Source organism: Heptranchias perlo, chromosome 3 (genome assembly GCF_035084215.1).
Source record: "Heptranchias perlo isolate sHepPer1 chromosome 3, sHepPer1.hap1, whole genome shotgun sequence".
Lineage (NCBI taxonomy): Eukaryota > Metazoa > Chordata > Chondrichthyes > Hexanchiformes > Hexanchidae > Heptranchias > Heptranchias perlo.
In genome coordinates, this window is record NC_090327.1 from 22,970,407 (window position 1) to 22,988,291 (window position 17,885).

Here is a 17,885-nt window from a genome sequence, read left to right on the forward strand (position 1 = left end):
ACAAATATCAGGTACAGAATACAGTCGAAAACCAGGAAGAATACAGAGAGTGCAGGGGGAAATTGAAAAAAGATGTAAGAAGGGCAAAGAGAGAGTATGAGAAAAGATTAGCAGGTAACATAAAAGGGAACCCAAAAATCTTTTATAAATATCTAAAAAGTAAAAGGATAGTGGGGCCGATTAGGAACAAAAAAGGAAATCTTCTTGTGGAGGCAGAGGGCATGACTGAGTTACTGAATGAATACTTTGCATCTGTCTTCACAAAAGAAGAGGATAAAGTTAATGTTGCAGTAAAGGAGGAGGGAGTAGAGATATTGGATAGGATAAAAATAGATAGAAAAAAGATGCTAAATAGGTTGGCATCAGTCAAAGTTAATAAATCGTCTGGTCCAGATGGGATGCATCCTAGGTTGCTGAGGGAAGCTAGGATGGAGACAGTAGAAACTCTGACCACAAGTGGTTCTGCAGGTTGAGACTATAACATAATTTAAAAGGAAATTCCATAAGTGTTTAAAAAGGAAGATTATCAAAAAGCAGGAAATGGGATTCAAGTAGACAGCTCCGGTTGAGGGGTTAGCATTAGGACCGATGCGTTGGGCCAAATAGTCTTCTCATGTTTGCGATTTCTATGATCATCACAAGCTACGCCAGAAAGAAAAGAAAATGATATAGCTGATCCAGGAAAATTTGTCCTTGTAGATAGACGCAGGTTAAAAATGAGGAAGTTAAGAGTCAGAACGAAAGCCAGTCAGGGCTTTTACACCAAAAAGATATTAGAGTCGTGGAATCATTTACCAGACAAGGTCACTGAAGCAGACGTTATAAATGGATTCAAGAGGCAATTGGATATGTTTCTATAGAGAGAAAGGGTTGAGGAACATCATGAATCGTAGAATGATATAGCATAGAAGGCCATTCGGCCCGTTGTGCCTGTGTCGGCCCTTTGAAAGAGATAGCTAATTAGCCCCATACCCCTGTCCTTTCCCCATAGCCCTGCAAATTTTTCCCTTTCAAGTATTATCCAATTCCCTTTTGAAAGTTATTATGGAATCAGCTTCCACCACCCTTTCAGACAATTCATTCAAGATCATAATAACTGGCTGCGGGAAATGGCCTTTTCAACTTTCCAAACTTAAAAATACTGATATGTTCTAAAGTTGTCAAATGCCCAGTATTCAGCCTTATGACCTCACCCATTTCCATCACGGGAGCTAGTGTGCCTTGCTGAAATTTATCTCACATTGTAATGACCGTAACGGGAAATAAGTCTATCCTTGTGTCTCATGTTGGAAATAGTGAGTCTAATTCCTGAGGCGCATACCAAGGTCTGATCTGAGACAATAGAAGATATTAAAATTCATGAGCAGCATTCAAATTTATGCAAACAAATCTCTCAGCGTCTTTGATGTGAATATTTGTAGACTAAATTAGCACCAACTGTGTGGATACAGGAATAACTGCATGGTTAGCAAACTTCATTTAAATCACAATTAGTGTTAACAATGTGTTTCATTATCTTCCTTTATTATAACAATCATTGCAAGAAGTTGAGAAAAAAGCTATTGTTATAATAATTACATAACTGTGGCAAGTGTGCACTACAAATTATGAAGAAAATGAGGTGTCCAAATGGGTTTAGTTCTACAATTAATCTCTGACATCTGTGCCTTTTCGCAGGTACAAAATGATAGAGAATCCTTAAATCAGCTCACAGGAAATTAGGGATCCACACAACAATGAACTGAAAGCCGACAGTAGGTCAAATTTGACTATTTTGGGTTTATTCTTTAACACCAAATTTGGCCTAAACTCAGACCAATTCTGCCTTGATGACAAATAGGTGTAGATTTTTGTGTATTGTACACATTGGGTGGTCAGTCAGTCAGTGGAGCAATCAGGAGGCCCAAACCATTTAGATGGTCAAGCCTCATTTAAATGTCATAGTAGAGCTGCCTGCAGGTTTGCAGCATTGATTGGCAGCTCGGCTGTTTGGAGGGCAGGATTTACAACGGGCCTGACACCTATTTAAAGCCAGCTTCCAACTCTTAAAGCAAGCTGTCCTTTAACTTGGAATTAAATTTTGGCATGATTTCTCAACTTTGCGTTAGAGATGTCTCCTGCAAGGGCTCCTAGATTTAGTGAAGCAATGGTAGAGGTCCTAGTGGAGCAGATGGGGGCCCGGAGACAGGTTCCTCTCAAATGCCAGAAGGGTGCCCAGGTGGACACTGCAACAGGGCTGGAAGGAGGTGGCAGAAAATGTGAAAGCCAAACACATCATCCCAGGACATAGTTCCATAGAAGTTTACCCAGAAAGCAAAGTTGCGAATGTCTTACTATCTCTTTTTCTCAACATGTGACATTGCCCCCTCCCCCCAGCACTCCAAACCACCGCCCCCCTCAATCCCCCACTGTGTGCTGTTCTTAAGATTATTGAGTCTCCTGGAATGGGGCACGAATCTCCCGGGCACTCCTAACAGCCCAGGAGACCTGCGCCTTTTAAAATTCATGCCTCAGCAGTGCACCCCCCTCCCCCTGCGTGATGTCACCCCCACTGGATGGGAGAGAGAGAGAGAGATGGAGCGGGGAGAGGTGCGATATTGGGCTGGACTGGAAGAGGCTGAACAGGGACGAGGGGGCAGGGGATTGGGGGTCAGGGGATTGGGAGGAGAGAGGAGGGAGATTGGGAATCGGGAGGGGGTGGGAAGAGGTCACGTTAACTCCCAAAATCAAGGCGATGATGTAAAACAGGCAAAGTCGGATTAATTGCCCATTAGAAACTCCATCCAATTTCCCTATCAATTGTTCCCCCAAGGTGTGGAAATTTCCCCCCTCCAAAAGTTGAATCAATTAACAAGCATCAATAGCATTACTTTACTTCGTTGTTATCTCACAGGGACACACACAGTCCTTGGCTGAAAAGGGTGCGGGCATTTTGCTGCCAATACCAATGAACGAGATTGCCAATTTAGAAACAGTTTTGTGCTGTGGACTCATGCCCAAAACCACTGAATTAACAGTCCTTTCCTGTAGGACCCATTCAGCCAGAGTAGACTTGAATCTGGTCCCAGAGTTGAAAGGAAAGTATCTAATCCACAGCACCATTCAGTTCCTCCCTTGACCAAAGGTTAATAGAGCTCAACGAACTTCTTAAGAAACTGAATTAACAATCCATTAACACCATAGACTAAAAAAAGACAGTAGGAAATACACGCTTTTACTCTGCGCAGGTCTTGCTGGTTAAACCTGACTGCAGTATTTTACAATGCACACATTGGCGTCCAAATTAATCAGCAGAAAGTAAGAACATTCAATTTCCATACATCATTGTAACAAGTCTGAAGAACAATTAACTATTCAAGAATTGCTGTTAAACTTACAGAATTACCAAGCCTGAAAATCTTGTAGCATGACTTTTTTTTCCCCCTCTAATGGACCATCATTAAACTAAAATGTAATGGAAAATTCATTTGTCTCTTCAATAAAGTCTCTTTTTCCTCATTTGTGTAGTGACGCATTGTGCTTCAGAGAATAATCAGTAACTCAGAAGTCATTTAAATTTTATGAGGTAGGCCTGAAAGTAGACTGGGTTTGATCTTAACATTAAATGTGATAGCATTTTTAAATAAACATTACGTCTCTTTGATCCAGCAGCATTAAAGTGAATGGTGGATTTGTGCGCTGTGTTTACACGTTTTGTGGGCCGTCTAAAGCAACAACAACTTTGAAAAATAGCCTGAGGTTCCTATTCAAATCTTACATAATTTCTTTGTTAGTTTAATGGAAGCTAACATTTTACCAGTAAGCACTGAATCTAGGACTGGGATTATTAACATATTATTATTGTCTTATGGCAGCTATGTGAAATGGATAATGACTGAATTAAAATGCATGAGATTCATGCCCCCTTGATGGCTGAACAATTTTATCCAGTGAGTAGTTGACCCATAAAGACCAGGAAGGCTCCAAGTTCAATCCCTGATCTACACTAGGTCTACTGTAGAGGCACTGTAGATGCACTATTGCAGGCTTTAGTGTCTCTGGGTTAGAGAGGGGCAAATTCTCCAATGTTGCCACACTATCCAGCAGACCCCTACCCACTGAAAGTGCATTTATGTGGATGTGGGGTGAAGATAGAATCAGGCTTAGATGTGACACCCTCTGTGGTAAAATAACCTGCTAACACTCTCAAAGCTCATATATGCTTAATGGCCACGTGGTGAGGGACTGGGGCCTGTGTAACCATATCCATTGGAAAATCTATCATGAAGAGAAGTGAGAGGGACAGAAAACTGGTAAATGGGTGATTCTTCAATCCTGCACTCCCTTTGAGGAGCTGCATTCACAAATTGGTCACAAATTGCTTCTGTCAATGGGTAAAGTTACAATTGAGATAAGTTTGATGCAGTTTTAGATTTATTGTCTGGCTATGCTAATAAAAGAGAATTTCAGCAGATTGTTTTAACACTAACACACTGTATTGACATTTTAGAAGTGGTAACCTGTATAATTGTGGATATGCATTTTCCTGTAAAAGAAGTTGGTGAACATTTGATTACAGGTATCACTTACATTGGGTTATTCAAGTCAACAGGTACATCATCATATTTGAAATCTGAATAGTGAGGGAACTTCCAGTTCATGTACTTCTTTAATTCTGAACCCTCCTCCATGTATTGACAGGTTCCCAATCTAGCATATGAAGCAGTTGAACATCGGAACTTAGGATCAGCAGTAGGCAATTCAGCCCCTCAAACCTGTACCAGCATTCGATTAGATCATCGCTGATCTGTACGTCAACTTCATTTAACTGCCTTTGATCCATATCCCTTGATGCCCTTACAAAATGAAAATCTGTCAATCTCAGTCTTGAAAATGTCAATTGTCCCAGCTTCCACAGCCTTTTGGGGGAGAGAGTTACAGATTTCCAATAATCTTTGTGTGAAAAAATGCTTCCTGATTTAACTCTTGAATGGCCTAGCTCTAATTTTAAGATGTTTCCCCTTTGTTCAGGATTCCCACACCAGAGGAAATAGTGGGGTCGATATTAACCCCCCCCCCCCCCACTGATGATGGGCGGGAAAGGATCGGTGGCGGAGGGGCGGGGGTGGGGGGGGGATGTTAAAAAAATTAAAAATCACGAAACGCGACAGCAACACACCGCGTACTCGTCTGTCACCACTTTTACAGCGGTGGGTTGCAAGGCGTGCCTTTATCCTGTCTTGGAGAGGTGGGACAGTTCATTATAATATTTGAATCAGGCTCCCAAAGTGCAGTTGGGAGCCTGATTTAAATTTAATGGTTACCGGCCTGGTTTCTCAAGGCTCAGGAAACCTGGCAGCTAAATGGAGAAGGGAGCAGCCGGCTGCAGAAGGTAAGTGCTTTTTAGAGCACTGCTTGTGAGCCAGGAGGAGCAGGAGTGCGCTGATTTTCCCCACCTGGCAGCCGGCCAGCCTGTCAATCAATCCTGCTGCTGGGCGGGAAACGGAATTTAAAAATGATAATGGGGTCCTGCTGTTAAATTCGGCAGGACTTCCGCCTCCCTGGGATTTTCGGGTTTCCTCCCCCCACTACAGTGATCCCTCCCCGCCTCCTCATAAATATCGGGGCCAATATCTCTGCATCTACCCTATCAAATCCATTTTTCATTTTTAACACATCAATTAGATCACGCCTCATTGTTCTAAACTCAATGGACTACAAGCCAAGTTTCTGCAACCTGTACTCATAATTTAACCTTTAAGCCACCTTTAAATCATTCTGGTGAATCTGCACTGTACCTCTTCCAAGGCTAATACCTCCTTCCTGAGATCTGGTGCTCCAAACTGAACACAATACTCCCGATGGGATCTCTCAAGGCTCTGTACAGCTGAAGCATGACTTCCATCCCTTTGTATTCCAGCCCCCTTGAGATAAAGGCCAACATTCCATTAGCCTTGTTGATTACTTTTTGTACCTGTGCACTAGTGATTTGTGTACATGGACACCTAAATCCCTCTTTTCCTCCACAGCTCTCGCCATTAAGAAAATATTCCTACTTGTCTTTATTGGATCTGAAGTGGAGTGCCTCACACTTCCTCACATTGAACTCCATCTGCTGTGCTGATAGAGCTGACCACCTGTTCCCACTTTCCCAATGGAGGGGAGGAAGGAAAAGCATTAAATAACTAATTCAATTCAGTTGCTCTCATATACCTATTAAAAGCTGATTACAGAGCAGCAATGGAAGATGCTCAGAACTATGAGAGCTAAACGAAGTGGAGAAACAAAACGGTGGGAAAATATTATTAAATTAGTATTTTTGTTAAAAAAGATAGAACTACCTTTCTGATTCAACAACTCCCTTTATGGCTTGGATATGTTTATGTATATAAGCTATCAGCCTTGAAGAATGAAGAAATACTTGCATTTATATGGCATCTTATCAGTTGTTGAAAAATTTCAGTGTACTTCACACAATGACATTTCTCTGGGGTTGCCTTAAACCTTCCGCCGGGGATCAGGGAACCCCGGTGAAATTTTAACTCAGATGTCTTTCGAAATGACCTCGACGGGATGGTATTTTGATTTGAATAATGTCAGCTGTAAAATAGTTCATCATGTTTCTCCAGTGCCATAGAAAGATGTTAACATCCATTGTTGCACCTTTTTCAAATATGCTCGCGGTAACCTCCCCAACCTGCTCCCGGAACTTAGGGGCACATGGAAAGAAGATCTTCTGATTTAAGGCAGACAGAGAACATTTGGTAGCTTTTCCATTGATTTCCAGAAAAACGTGTTAATTTTTGATTGAAGGTGACCTTATTTGATTGTCATTTTAGCTGGACTGTTATTGGATGGCACGTTCATATTCCCAGTTCAATATAAACTGTGCCATGACTAGCGAGTAGAGAACCTGTTGCACATGTAACAAGAACATGGTAATAACTATTGTCATATTTTTCATGAATAATGCCATGATTTTCTTTTGATCGTTGAGTGACTGAGTTAAAGGAACCCCAGGATCAGGCATAATGTATGTTGGGAGTTCTCCTGTAATTTGTTATGCTGGAAAAACATAGATAATGTACAGTAGGTTGGAATTCTTGTAAAACTCATTAATAATCTCATCTCAATTACGCCTGCATATAATTCTCAACTGCTCAAAGTTTAATTATATACCCAAATTCATTTAAATATGGATGTGGATCACAATACAATATCTCTGTTGTACAATTACATGTAAAGGAACAAAAGACCAACACTAAGAAAGGAATTTTCAGTGATTACCTTTATATTAGATCTTGTATAATCGTGTAAGTATCTCTCTGTGAGACTGACTGCCCATATATATGCCCCAGATCTGAATAGACACACATTGCAAGTTAATTTCCCTTCTCCTCCTAAATGTTTTGTGTGTCATTGTGCCTTTCAGAGATAAGTGAAACATTTATTCAAACTATTTCCGACGTTGGAATAAACACTTAAAAGATTCTAAGAACTAAGAAAGGCAATTCACTTTATTGGGTCTTAAACTTCCAAAGGATTATGCTCAAGTCAGGATCTGTCCTAGCAACTGGCTCAGACAAACCTTCCATTAATTTCTGCCTCTATAATACTTTAGTTGACTTTCATATCATTTCTCTGTGTCTCACTGCTGGTTCCTTTCATACTTTTTGTGGTTTCAGCTTCTGAGTGTCTATCTGCTGGCTTCTTTTGCCCCTTTTTTGTGATTTCTTTATATTTCCATGCAATTTTTTCATAGTTTCTAATGGTGTCACTCTGTTTCTGTTAACCTATTTCACATGTCTTTGTGTTATCCCTTCATTTCTTCCATATTTTCTGTCCTCAGAAATCTCTTGAGATCTTTCTTTAATTATTTGTCACAAGAGAACATCAGTTCTCTATCATTGGAAACAAAAGAACAAGAAACTATCATTTGTCCGATATTTGAGTGGTTCAGAAATTCACACTTGATGGCTTTTTTTGACCTGCTGCACTCAATTAGCATTTTTATTAAAAAGAACAAATACATAGAGGACGTGTCAGGGCCAGTAATGTGACAAACCAGACTCCTAGATGGCAAATGGATCCCTGTTTACACAGGAAAACTGTGGATTAAAACTTGATCTGCATAGTATCACCTTCCTTGTCCTCCCCACCCCCCCCCCACCCCACCTCCACCACCCCTTTTCCATGAACATACACAAGCAAATCACCAAGCTAGTCAGTCCTATGTCACGAGGAGGTTGAACCCAAGGAGTCATTCCAGGGTCCAGCATTGCCAGCAGGAATTTTAATGGATTGAATATCATAGCCTGTGATTTCCTGAGTTGAGCTCCCTGTGAGCAGTGTTCCCCACTGGAAGCTTTACAAAGCGGAATCAATCCCCACTGCATCAACTCAGGATCAATAAGCTGTAACTTTCTTTAATTAAAAGTGATTTATTGCAAGCTGTAAAACCGATTGTATTTTTTTTAGTAAAATAACACCATAATTGCAATGCTTTCATACTTTTATAGGCTGTATTTAGTTTTTTGTTTAAATGTAATTTATTTCCATATCTGATTTTTTTCAGTCTACGTATGATACTTTACACATTAGTGTCTCACACACATGCTGAGGTCCAATTGCCCGTGGGGTGTCAAAGGGCCCCCCTGAAATCTCACAGGCTATTTGACTTTGGAAACATGATGGTTGAACCCTTTCCTGATCTCACAGATGTCCATATGTGCACTTTCCAACCGAAGCCACTGGTGAAAAACGAGGAGCAAGAACCTTGGCTGATTGCTTCCTCAGCTGTGGAGACTGAGGTCAGTTGTAGTACCTGACCACTGCCATTTACTACCACTGCATCCAAAATCAGCTAACTCGACACAGACCAGTGATCAAACCTGGGACTTTTCTGATCTGGATGGTTCCGTACCACACTGAGGGATGCATTAACCCACCAAGCCAACAAGGAGCACCTAGTGAAAATGGTTAAAGCTGCACTGGGGTATTTTTAGTAAGAGAGCTGAGAGCTCTGGGATAAAGAGTTCAACTTGTCATGCTGACTGGATCACTCAGAGGTGGCAAAGTCAACTGAGAGCAAATGGTCAGGTGCCACCCCACTTACTGAGTGGAAGTAAGTGACTGTTTTGTGATGTGACTGTTTTTGATGTCATTTTGCTACTGTGGGGCGAGATCTTCTTGGTTAGTTATTTCCAGCGACATAAAAACGTTCTAAAACAAGAAGTTTGTGCTTTTGTTCGAAATAATGATTAGAAAAGGCCTTGCCACTGTGTTTATTATGTTGTTAACACAGAATCATAGTGCCACGTTAATGTTAATGGAAAAGGGATTTTTATTTTAATTCATCTGCCCACACATCTGCTGCTCCTGTTTGCATTATCTTGTTGGCCTAGTCACCTGGCGATGTAAAGGTAAATCTCGATTTCAGTGGATGGAAGATTTTCCGATACATGTTGGCTGCATGTGAGGCCTTGCTGTCAGCACAAAACCATATAAAATTTACCCTCTAGCATGCGCTACTCACCATCTTGAATAATGATCTAACTAGTGGGATATGGTAGTGGGTGCTCCAAGTGCAGTATTATGGCTCTGCACCGCTCAAGATATTGGTTAGAAGATTCAAGGGATATTTGTTCCATTTGTTTTATTACCGTAGATATTCCGGGATGAAATATTAAAATGTTGCAGCAGATCTTTATCTTCAGTCCAATCCAGGCCTCAGGATGTCCCTTTTAGAACAGTAGGGTGCCAATTGAGACCAGCTGCCTCCAACAGGCACAAGTACCTGCCCCGATTATTTAAATAGCTCTGTTCATGGGATATGGGACAGGATCAGTGACAGGTCAGTGCAGCAGGCAGAAGTCATCTGGCAATATCATTACACAGCCAGAATTTCTAAGTTATTATGTTTTACGCCTCCACATTGTTAAACTGCAGTGTACAATGTCCTACTTATAAATCTGACACAAATTAAATATTAAAATCTTTTTCAACACACATTGCTTGTTCATTATGGAGGAATCCTCAAGGGGCCAGTGTTTCCATGCTTTTTATTCCTACTTTTATATTCTTTGTTCTGTGTGTTTATTGATGGGATTCTATTAGCTTAGAAATTTTTGTCACCCTATGCCACAAACCATTAAACATTTCCAATGAAAAATACAACTCAACTCAGTCAGAGGAGACAATGCTCAAGGTGACGGTGGCAAAGCTGGACAGAAAGGACACTAAAGTTGAATACTAGTTCTTTCAGTAGTAATGCTACTTTGCACATAGCTACCATCGCTCCACATTTTTCATTTTTAATTGCATTATTGTACAATGGCTAAAACATCAATTAAGCCAATTATTAGGGATGGACTTGATTAAAATAAGCCAAGGTACTGTTCTCTGTCGTTTTATGAGCCATAAATATATAACTCTTCCGTACGTTTTCAGCTCAGTGTGTAATGACTGGGCTATGTACAACTATAAGGAGTCATTAACATTTACTGTGGATGCAATCTAAGAGAGGCTTCAGGATCTGAAAGCAATATGTGATTTTTAAAATCTTAACTGCAGTGATTATGTCACAGAGTTGACTTAAAAGAAAAAAGCAAAATATGCAGCGATGGAAATTGTGCTCTTTGTTAAATTGCACAATACAAGGGAAAACACAATTCTCCATGGCTCCGGCCTGTTTTTCGCTGGGAATGGGGCGGCAGTGAGACCAAAATCACAAGGATGAACCTACTGCTCTGTTCACGCCATTGTCCCATGCACCGTTATCTTGGAGCGGGCCGGGAAACATGTGATCAGAGCTCCTGCTGGACAGAGGGAGCCTGTTAATGCATCCAAGTCATGATCCAATGACTTATAAAGCATCTCAAATCAATGCACAGCGCCCGTGCCACAGAAGCCCCACCCATTCAACTGTGTGTAAATAGCCCAAACTAGTGGTCCTTAAAGGGACCACTGGAGGCCGCTTCAAAACTGATGCAGGTAAGTGTTTTAAAAGATTTTTGTGGGATCAGGAGGAATCCTCCCCTCCCCAATCCATCAAAACACATAGGTGTAGTAAAATAGATGAAGAAATAGGCCCATCCAATGTTTACACAGCATATTAATAATAAAGCAAATCATATCGCACTTTCCAATGCTTAAATGAAACTGATCGAGTGATTGGATGCCATTTTTATTCATTATGTTGAGTTTTACTGAGGCTGGGTTCTTTGGGCATGGGCCTCATTGGCCAGTTCATTAATCCATCCGTGGGGGAGGGAAAGAGACAGCAGCACTAGTGTGGTCAACTTTTGTTAGTGGATTTCTCCCGTTACTGTCACAACTATGGGTTGTTAATCCTTTAGCAATTAATTCCACTTGATTCTAGCCCGAACGGTTATAAAATAGCAAGTTTAATAGGTTGACTTACACAGAGTTGCACTACAGCGGTCTTCGACATTACAGTCAACAGTATTATAGTTACAATACAACCGCTACAGATTACATTAATGACAAGCAATCAGTACAACCTGATCTGTCCGTGAATTCAGGATGATCAGACCTGAACTTTATGGACTGCCTGTGGTAATGGACTTCTGATCATCCCCTCTTGAGAGCTCTAACTTTTGGGAGGGAGCATGCTCTATCTTTATACTATTCGGCTGCATTGTTCTTTACGTAAGCACCACTGGTCTTATCTCATGGTCATAAACCATCCCACTTTGCTGACTCTCAGAAATCACCAAGGATTGTTTATACTACCTGCTGCATAAACAATTTGTACCACATCAGCCTTAAACATGACTCCTGCAATGTTTATTGTTTACATAACCTTCCACTGTTATCAGGTATGTGGTTTCTTTTGCAACCACCTCTCTTGTTTTGATGGAAATACCGTCTGACGTTAGCCTCTAGAAATGGGCCATCTCTTGACCTTTGGATGTTTAGTTCTGAAGTTGCAATAGGATTGTTTCTTATAAACTATCTTTCTCACACACACACACACACACACACACCGAGACACGACTTTGCCCCTTTCCTATTAATACCGCCCTCTTGCTAAATGTTTGGGAGCTTTATGCGAACTATGCGAGATGGGATATTGACCATGCTTCCTTTAAACCATATTCTTACATCTCCCTCCTCGTGAACCTGAGTGAAACCTCTCTGGTTCAATTATCATTTTATCACTCAACTATCTCCTTGGTCTTGCCTAAGATCATCTTGAGTTTGCATTTTATCAACATTAGGTTTACATAAGCTCTTATAGACATATACATATTGCTTCTGAGTTTCATTTGGTTAATACAGAAACCTACAGTGTAGCATAATATCAAGAAATGATGGACTTAAAAGATTCTCCAGCTCTCCTTTTACTAATATCCATCTTGTGGATACCTTTGTTACGTATTATTTCTCCCTAGCCCAATTCCATTGTTAACTGAAAGGAACCTAACCTTGAATTTTGGAAATCCAAATGGCTATCTCCCGCTTTACTTTAATTTCAATCCTTCTGATTGGTACCAGTGTTTCCTGGTTGTTTCATTAATTAGTTGGTTTCTCATGCAGTGCCTTGTTTAAAAATGTATTAGAGTTTTTTGAGGATGTAACTAGCAGGGTAGATAAAGGGGAACCAGTAGATGTAGTATATTTGGATTTCCAAAAGGCATTCAATAAGGTGCCACATAAAAGGTTGTTATGCAAGATAAGGACTCATGGGGTTGGGGGTAATATATTAGCATGGATAGACGATTGGTTAATGGACAGAAAAGAGAGAGTAGGGATAAACGGGTCATTTTCAGGTTGGCAGGCTGTAACTAGTGGGATGCTGCAAGGATTGATGCTTGGGCCTCAGCTGTTACAATCTATATTAATGACTTAGATGAAGGGATCGAGTGTAGTGTATCCAAGTTTGCTGATGATACAAAGCTAGGTGAGAAAGTAAGCTGTGAGAAGGTTGCAAAGACTCTGCAAAGGGATACAGACAGGTTAAGTGAGTGGACAAGAAGATGGCAGATGGAGTATAATGTGGTGAAATATGAAGTGATTCACTTTGGTAGGAAGAATAGAAAAACAGAATATTTTTTAAATGGTGAGAAACTATTAAATGTTGGTGTTCAGACAGATTTGGGTGTCCTCGTACAAGAAACACAAAAAGTTAGCATGCAGGTACAGCAAGCAATTAGGAAGGCAAATTGCATGTTGGCCTTTATTGCAAAGAGGTTGGAGTACAAGGGTAAGGAAGTCTTACTACAATTTTAGGCTTTGGTGAGACCTCACCTAAAGTACTGTGTACAGTTTTAGTCCCATTATCTAAGGAAGACCTTAGATACTTGCCTTAGAGGTGTTGCAACGAAGGTTCATTAGATTGATTCCAGGGATGAGAGTGTTGTCCTATGAGGAGAGATAAGTAGAATGAGCCTCTACTCTCTGGAGTTTAGAAGAATGAGAGGTGATCTCATTGAAACATATAAGATTCTGAGGGGGCTTGACAGGGTAGATGCTGAGAGGTTGTTTCTCCTGGCTGCAGTGTCCAGAACCAGAAGGCATAGTCTCAGGATAAGGGGTCGGCCATTTAAGACTGAGATGAGGAGGAATTTCTTCACTCAGAGGGTTGTGCATCTTTGGAATTCTCTACCCAAGAGGGCTGTGGATGTTGAATCATTGAATATATTTAAGGCTGAGATAGATGGATTTTTGGACTCTAGGGGAATCAAGGGATATGGGGATCAGTCGGGAAAGTGGAATTCAGGTCAAAGATCAGCCATGATCTGATTGAATGACACAGCAGGCTCGAGGGGCTGCTCTTATTTCTTATGTTCTTAAATTCTTAAAAGATTTTCTCACTCTCCTGAGCCGCATTATCGATTTCCAGTCATGCTGTTGTTCAGTAACTGAACATGTCTGAGACCCGTTCTTCACTGCATCTTCATCACAGCATTTCTGCATACTAGTTACCTCACACACAACATATCATTATTAGCTTTCTGTTGGCCAGATAATCTTTCCTCATGGTATTTCTGAATGGCATACGTCATATGTCCAGTAAGATTCAATCCTGTAAGACCAACTGCTCTGCTTAAAGAGTGGTTCCAATAGCTCACCAGACCGTAGGCCCTTGTAATCATGTTCTTCATCCTGGTAACATAGGAACCTCAACTACACTTTCCTGACTTTCACCAGGTTGTATATTCATACTAGATTGATATCTTTTGGTAAATCATGCCCAGGGGATTTATTTACTCATAGTGACCCAGGGTGATGACTTCAGAGGAATTCCCATTTGATGGTGTAATTTCTCCGTTTCTGTTATGGGGCTCGATTTTCGGATGTCCGAGCGGGTGAGTTCGCGGTGGGGGGTGGCTCCGAAAATTGGGGATTCCCGGGGCGGGTCCAGAGCCCGGCTCCAACCCGCCCACTTCCGGGTTCCCCAGTGACGCGCTTAGATGTGCGAGCAGCCACCGCATGTGGGACTCCCACCGGCAATTAAAGCTGGCGGGATCCCACTTAAGGCAATTAATGTGATAGTTCAGGTCGTTAGGAGACCTGATTTGGAGGATATTTTAGGAGGGGTGGGATTTTGAGGTCAACCGAGCATGTTTCCTGTACTGGGGGAAACACTCATAGTTGAAATGGACGTGTTGCAGCCACCAGCCTGTGGCAGCTGCAAGTGTCCATTTGACAGGCGGTGGGGGGGGGGGGGGAGACCCTCACTCATTGCAGGAGGCCACTCTGTCACTTGGGACAAAGTTTGGCCTCCACCACCCTCCTCCTAACAATAAAATTCACCAACTTGGAACCTCAACCCTGCTGTGCAGACACATGTACCTACCTTGCGGACCCCCTCAGATGTACATCTTCCAGATGGGGGCCGCCATAGCTGCAGTCATGACCTCCTCGGAGGATGAACAGCATCACCAGCCTCGCCGGTCACGCCGTCCACCTCTGACATGTGCAGCTCCACAACAGAGTGCTGTGACACATCCACCTGTACAGCAGGAGGGAGGGCAAACGCAGAGAGAGATGCGTCACAGAAGGCACTACCCTCACTACAGGGTCCACAGACCGAGGCTCAGCTTCCTGGACCTCTCTGAGCAGCAGTGCACACGGAGGCTCAGAGTCACTCGACATGTAGTCGTGGACATCTGCAGCCTCCTTCATGCTGAGCTGCTCCCAGCTGGCCCATGCACCATCTTCTTACCTGTCGCTCTCAAAGTCACCACTGCCCTCAACAAATTCTCCTCCGCATCCTTCCAGGGTGCCACCGGGGACATCGCCGGCATCTCTCAGTCATCTGCACAAAAGAGCCCTGCAAATACACCTACACCCACTCTGCAGTGACACAATGGGTGGCATCAGGTGTGGGTCTTCATCGTGATCCTCAGGAAAGGGCATTATTGCACAAACCAGACAAGATTTGCAAAGACGCGGCAGTAGTGGTGATAACAAATTTTTATGTTTTTTTGCAAAACAAACAAAAGTAAATCAAAAACATGAAATTTTGTCTTACACCCTTGTGCATCCCCTTTGTGCTCACAAAACCTTCGCCTAACGGTTACGGGAACCCCTACGTGGTGCTACCCCTGTGGCTTCAGTAGAGGTAGTGGCAGGTTGCTCTTGTCCATGCTCTGACTGATGAGATGCTTTGCGCGGACGCCCTATGGGTTTCAGTGCCTGTGTGGACCCTTCCAAAGACTGCCCCACCTGCAACTGTGCAGGGACAGACTCGAGTACCTGGAGAGGAGGCAGCATTGCGGGTACTGGTTGAGAGGGGGGCAACGGGTGAGACGTGGAAGCGCTTTGAGTGGTGTCCCCACTTCCATGACCCCTTTCGCCATCATCCCTCTCCTGGGCTTTCTGGCATCTCTTCTCCTATCAAGGCAAAACACAGAGAGGCGTGATTGAGTGATGGTTGCACCGTGACCCACTGCATGCATTAGTGTGGGTGGAGGTGACCGTGAGGGAGATGCATAGGAGGATGCGTGTGAGATATAGCCACGAGATTGCATAAGGATTGGGTTGTGCGGTAGTGTTCGAATGGGAACTGGGGCGGTGAATAAGTGCAGGCAAGGTGAGGATGATGGTTGAGTGGATGTGAGGGGTGATTTGAGAGCGTTGTGGTGGCAGTGCAGAAGGAGTTGTGTGGTGGTGGAGGTGATGTGGAAGACGGAGTGTAGGAGAATGTGTAAGTATACTCATTTTGGCTGACCTGGTTAGGTCATTAAAGTGCTTCCTGCACCGGACCCAGATTCAGGAGATGTTACTGCTGCTGGTGACCTCCTCGACCACCTTGAGCCAGACCTTCTTGGTGGCAGAGGCAGGCCACTTCCTCCCGTCCGCTGGGAAAAACGTTTCTCTCCTCCTCCTGACCCCATCGAGCAGCACCTGGAGCGAGGAGTCTGAGAACGTTGGAGCAGCCTTGCCTCTGGTCCGCTCCATGCTGCCAATTTGGTTGTTTGCTGCAGGAGGAGCATTGGAGGACTGCCCCTTTAAATAGGGCTCCTCCTGATGACAGCCTATGATGTGGGTGCGCAGTGCGCCCGCTGCGCAGGTCTAAAACGGGAAACCCAGAAGCACGGGTAAGTGCCTTCAATTAGGCAGCGATCGCGTGTGGAGCACTCTAATTTCACTGGGCGCGTTACCCACATGCCCAGTCGACCCCCAGCTGCCAACCCGCCTCCCTCCTAATATCGGGCCCATGTTCTCAATCACTTCCTCTCATCCAATTTTACACATTATATTACCATTTCATCTCATTCATGGGCACTGGAGGAACTTTACTATTGAAGGGATTCGCAAAATTTCACATGTTCCCCCCCACCCCCCCGAAGATTTATTGGAGTTATTAAAGAAACCCTGGTGTGACTGTGTTTTAAAAAATCCAGGGTCTCTCAAAATGGCTGCAGTCAGACACATGGCCAAGGGCCAGCAGATTTGAAATTGGATTCTCCAACAGCTTGGCAGGCTCTGTGTTTCAGACAGGTTTCTTTGAACAATGCAGTTGCATTCACGCCCTGAGGCAAGCCATCAATGTTGCCGGCCTGCACATCAAAATTCGAGCAGGAGAAATCCCAGGACAAAAGATAGCCCATCAAGGAACATTCGGAACAATGGAAAGCAGTTATGGAACAGATCAGTACAGGTACCAGCCATTAATGTAAATGGGCCAAGATCGGGACCCCTTTTGTCTTACGTTTTCAGCCCAAATCGGACAATGGAGCAAACTGATGAGGCGCGAAATTAACCCATTACCGGGAGGGTATAACTGGGGCTTCCCAGTATCTCTCTCTCTCTTCTCTTCACCTCTTGGCCCGGTCCTGTCTGCCTGCTAGCAACTAAGAAGGAAGGCCATCCAGTAAACCTCACAACCACATGTCGACGGCAGCAGCAGGGCACCGGGGCCAGGCCTTTTCATCTGTTTCACCGGTGAGCATTAATTTTCTGGCCGCCACAAGACAACCTAGCTCGGTGTAAGGGTGGGGGTTAAAGGGGATATTGCTAAAATTGTGATTTTAGAATTTTCCCTCGATGTGTCCGTTTCTTCCACCCCGTTAAGTGTAAGACTGTATTACATCCATAGCGATTTCTTTTTTTTTTATCTTCTGTATAATACTGTTTACCTTGTAGTTTTAGTTTTCTTATTAATAAACATTGGTTTTCCTTGTACCAATCCACTGGTCTGTTCGTCTGTCCTTGTTACCACCCGATAAGTCCTCAGCTCAGAATCAGGAAGGGGAAAGCGATTCGCAACCGCACTGCGGGCAGGGCAGCTCAGGAAAAACATAACTGGCTGACCTATAATAAGCCCGAGAAACAGTAAAAACCCCTTACACTATCCAAAACAATATTTGCAGTCTGGTCCAATATCTTAATACATTTTTGTGTTTACTTTACTTTACTTAAATACTTCTTGG

The 17,885-nt window shown here is 43.0% G+C and overlaps 1 long non-coding RNA gene across 1 annotated transcript in view; it reads right to left on the minus strand.

Moving 5' to 3' along the window:
• The window catches only part of LOC137311224 (uncharacterized), a 49,630-nt gene that overhangs the window by 22,074 nt on the left and 9,671 nt on the right, over positions 1-17,885 (minus strand). The window contains exon 2 of the long non-coding RNA XR_010960273.1: positions 13,309-13,365. This is a non-coding gene — a long non-coding RNA (uncharacterized lncRNA). The remainder of the gene's footprint in view (positions 1-13,308; positions 13,366-17,885) is intronic.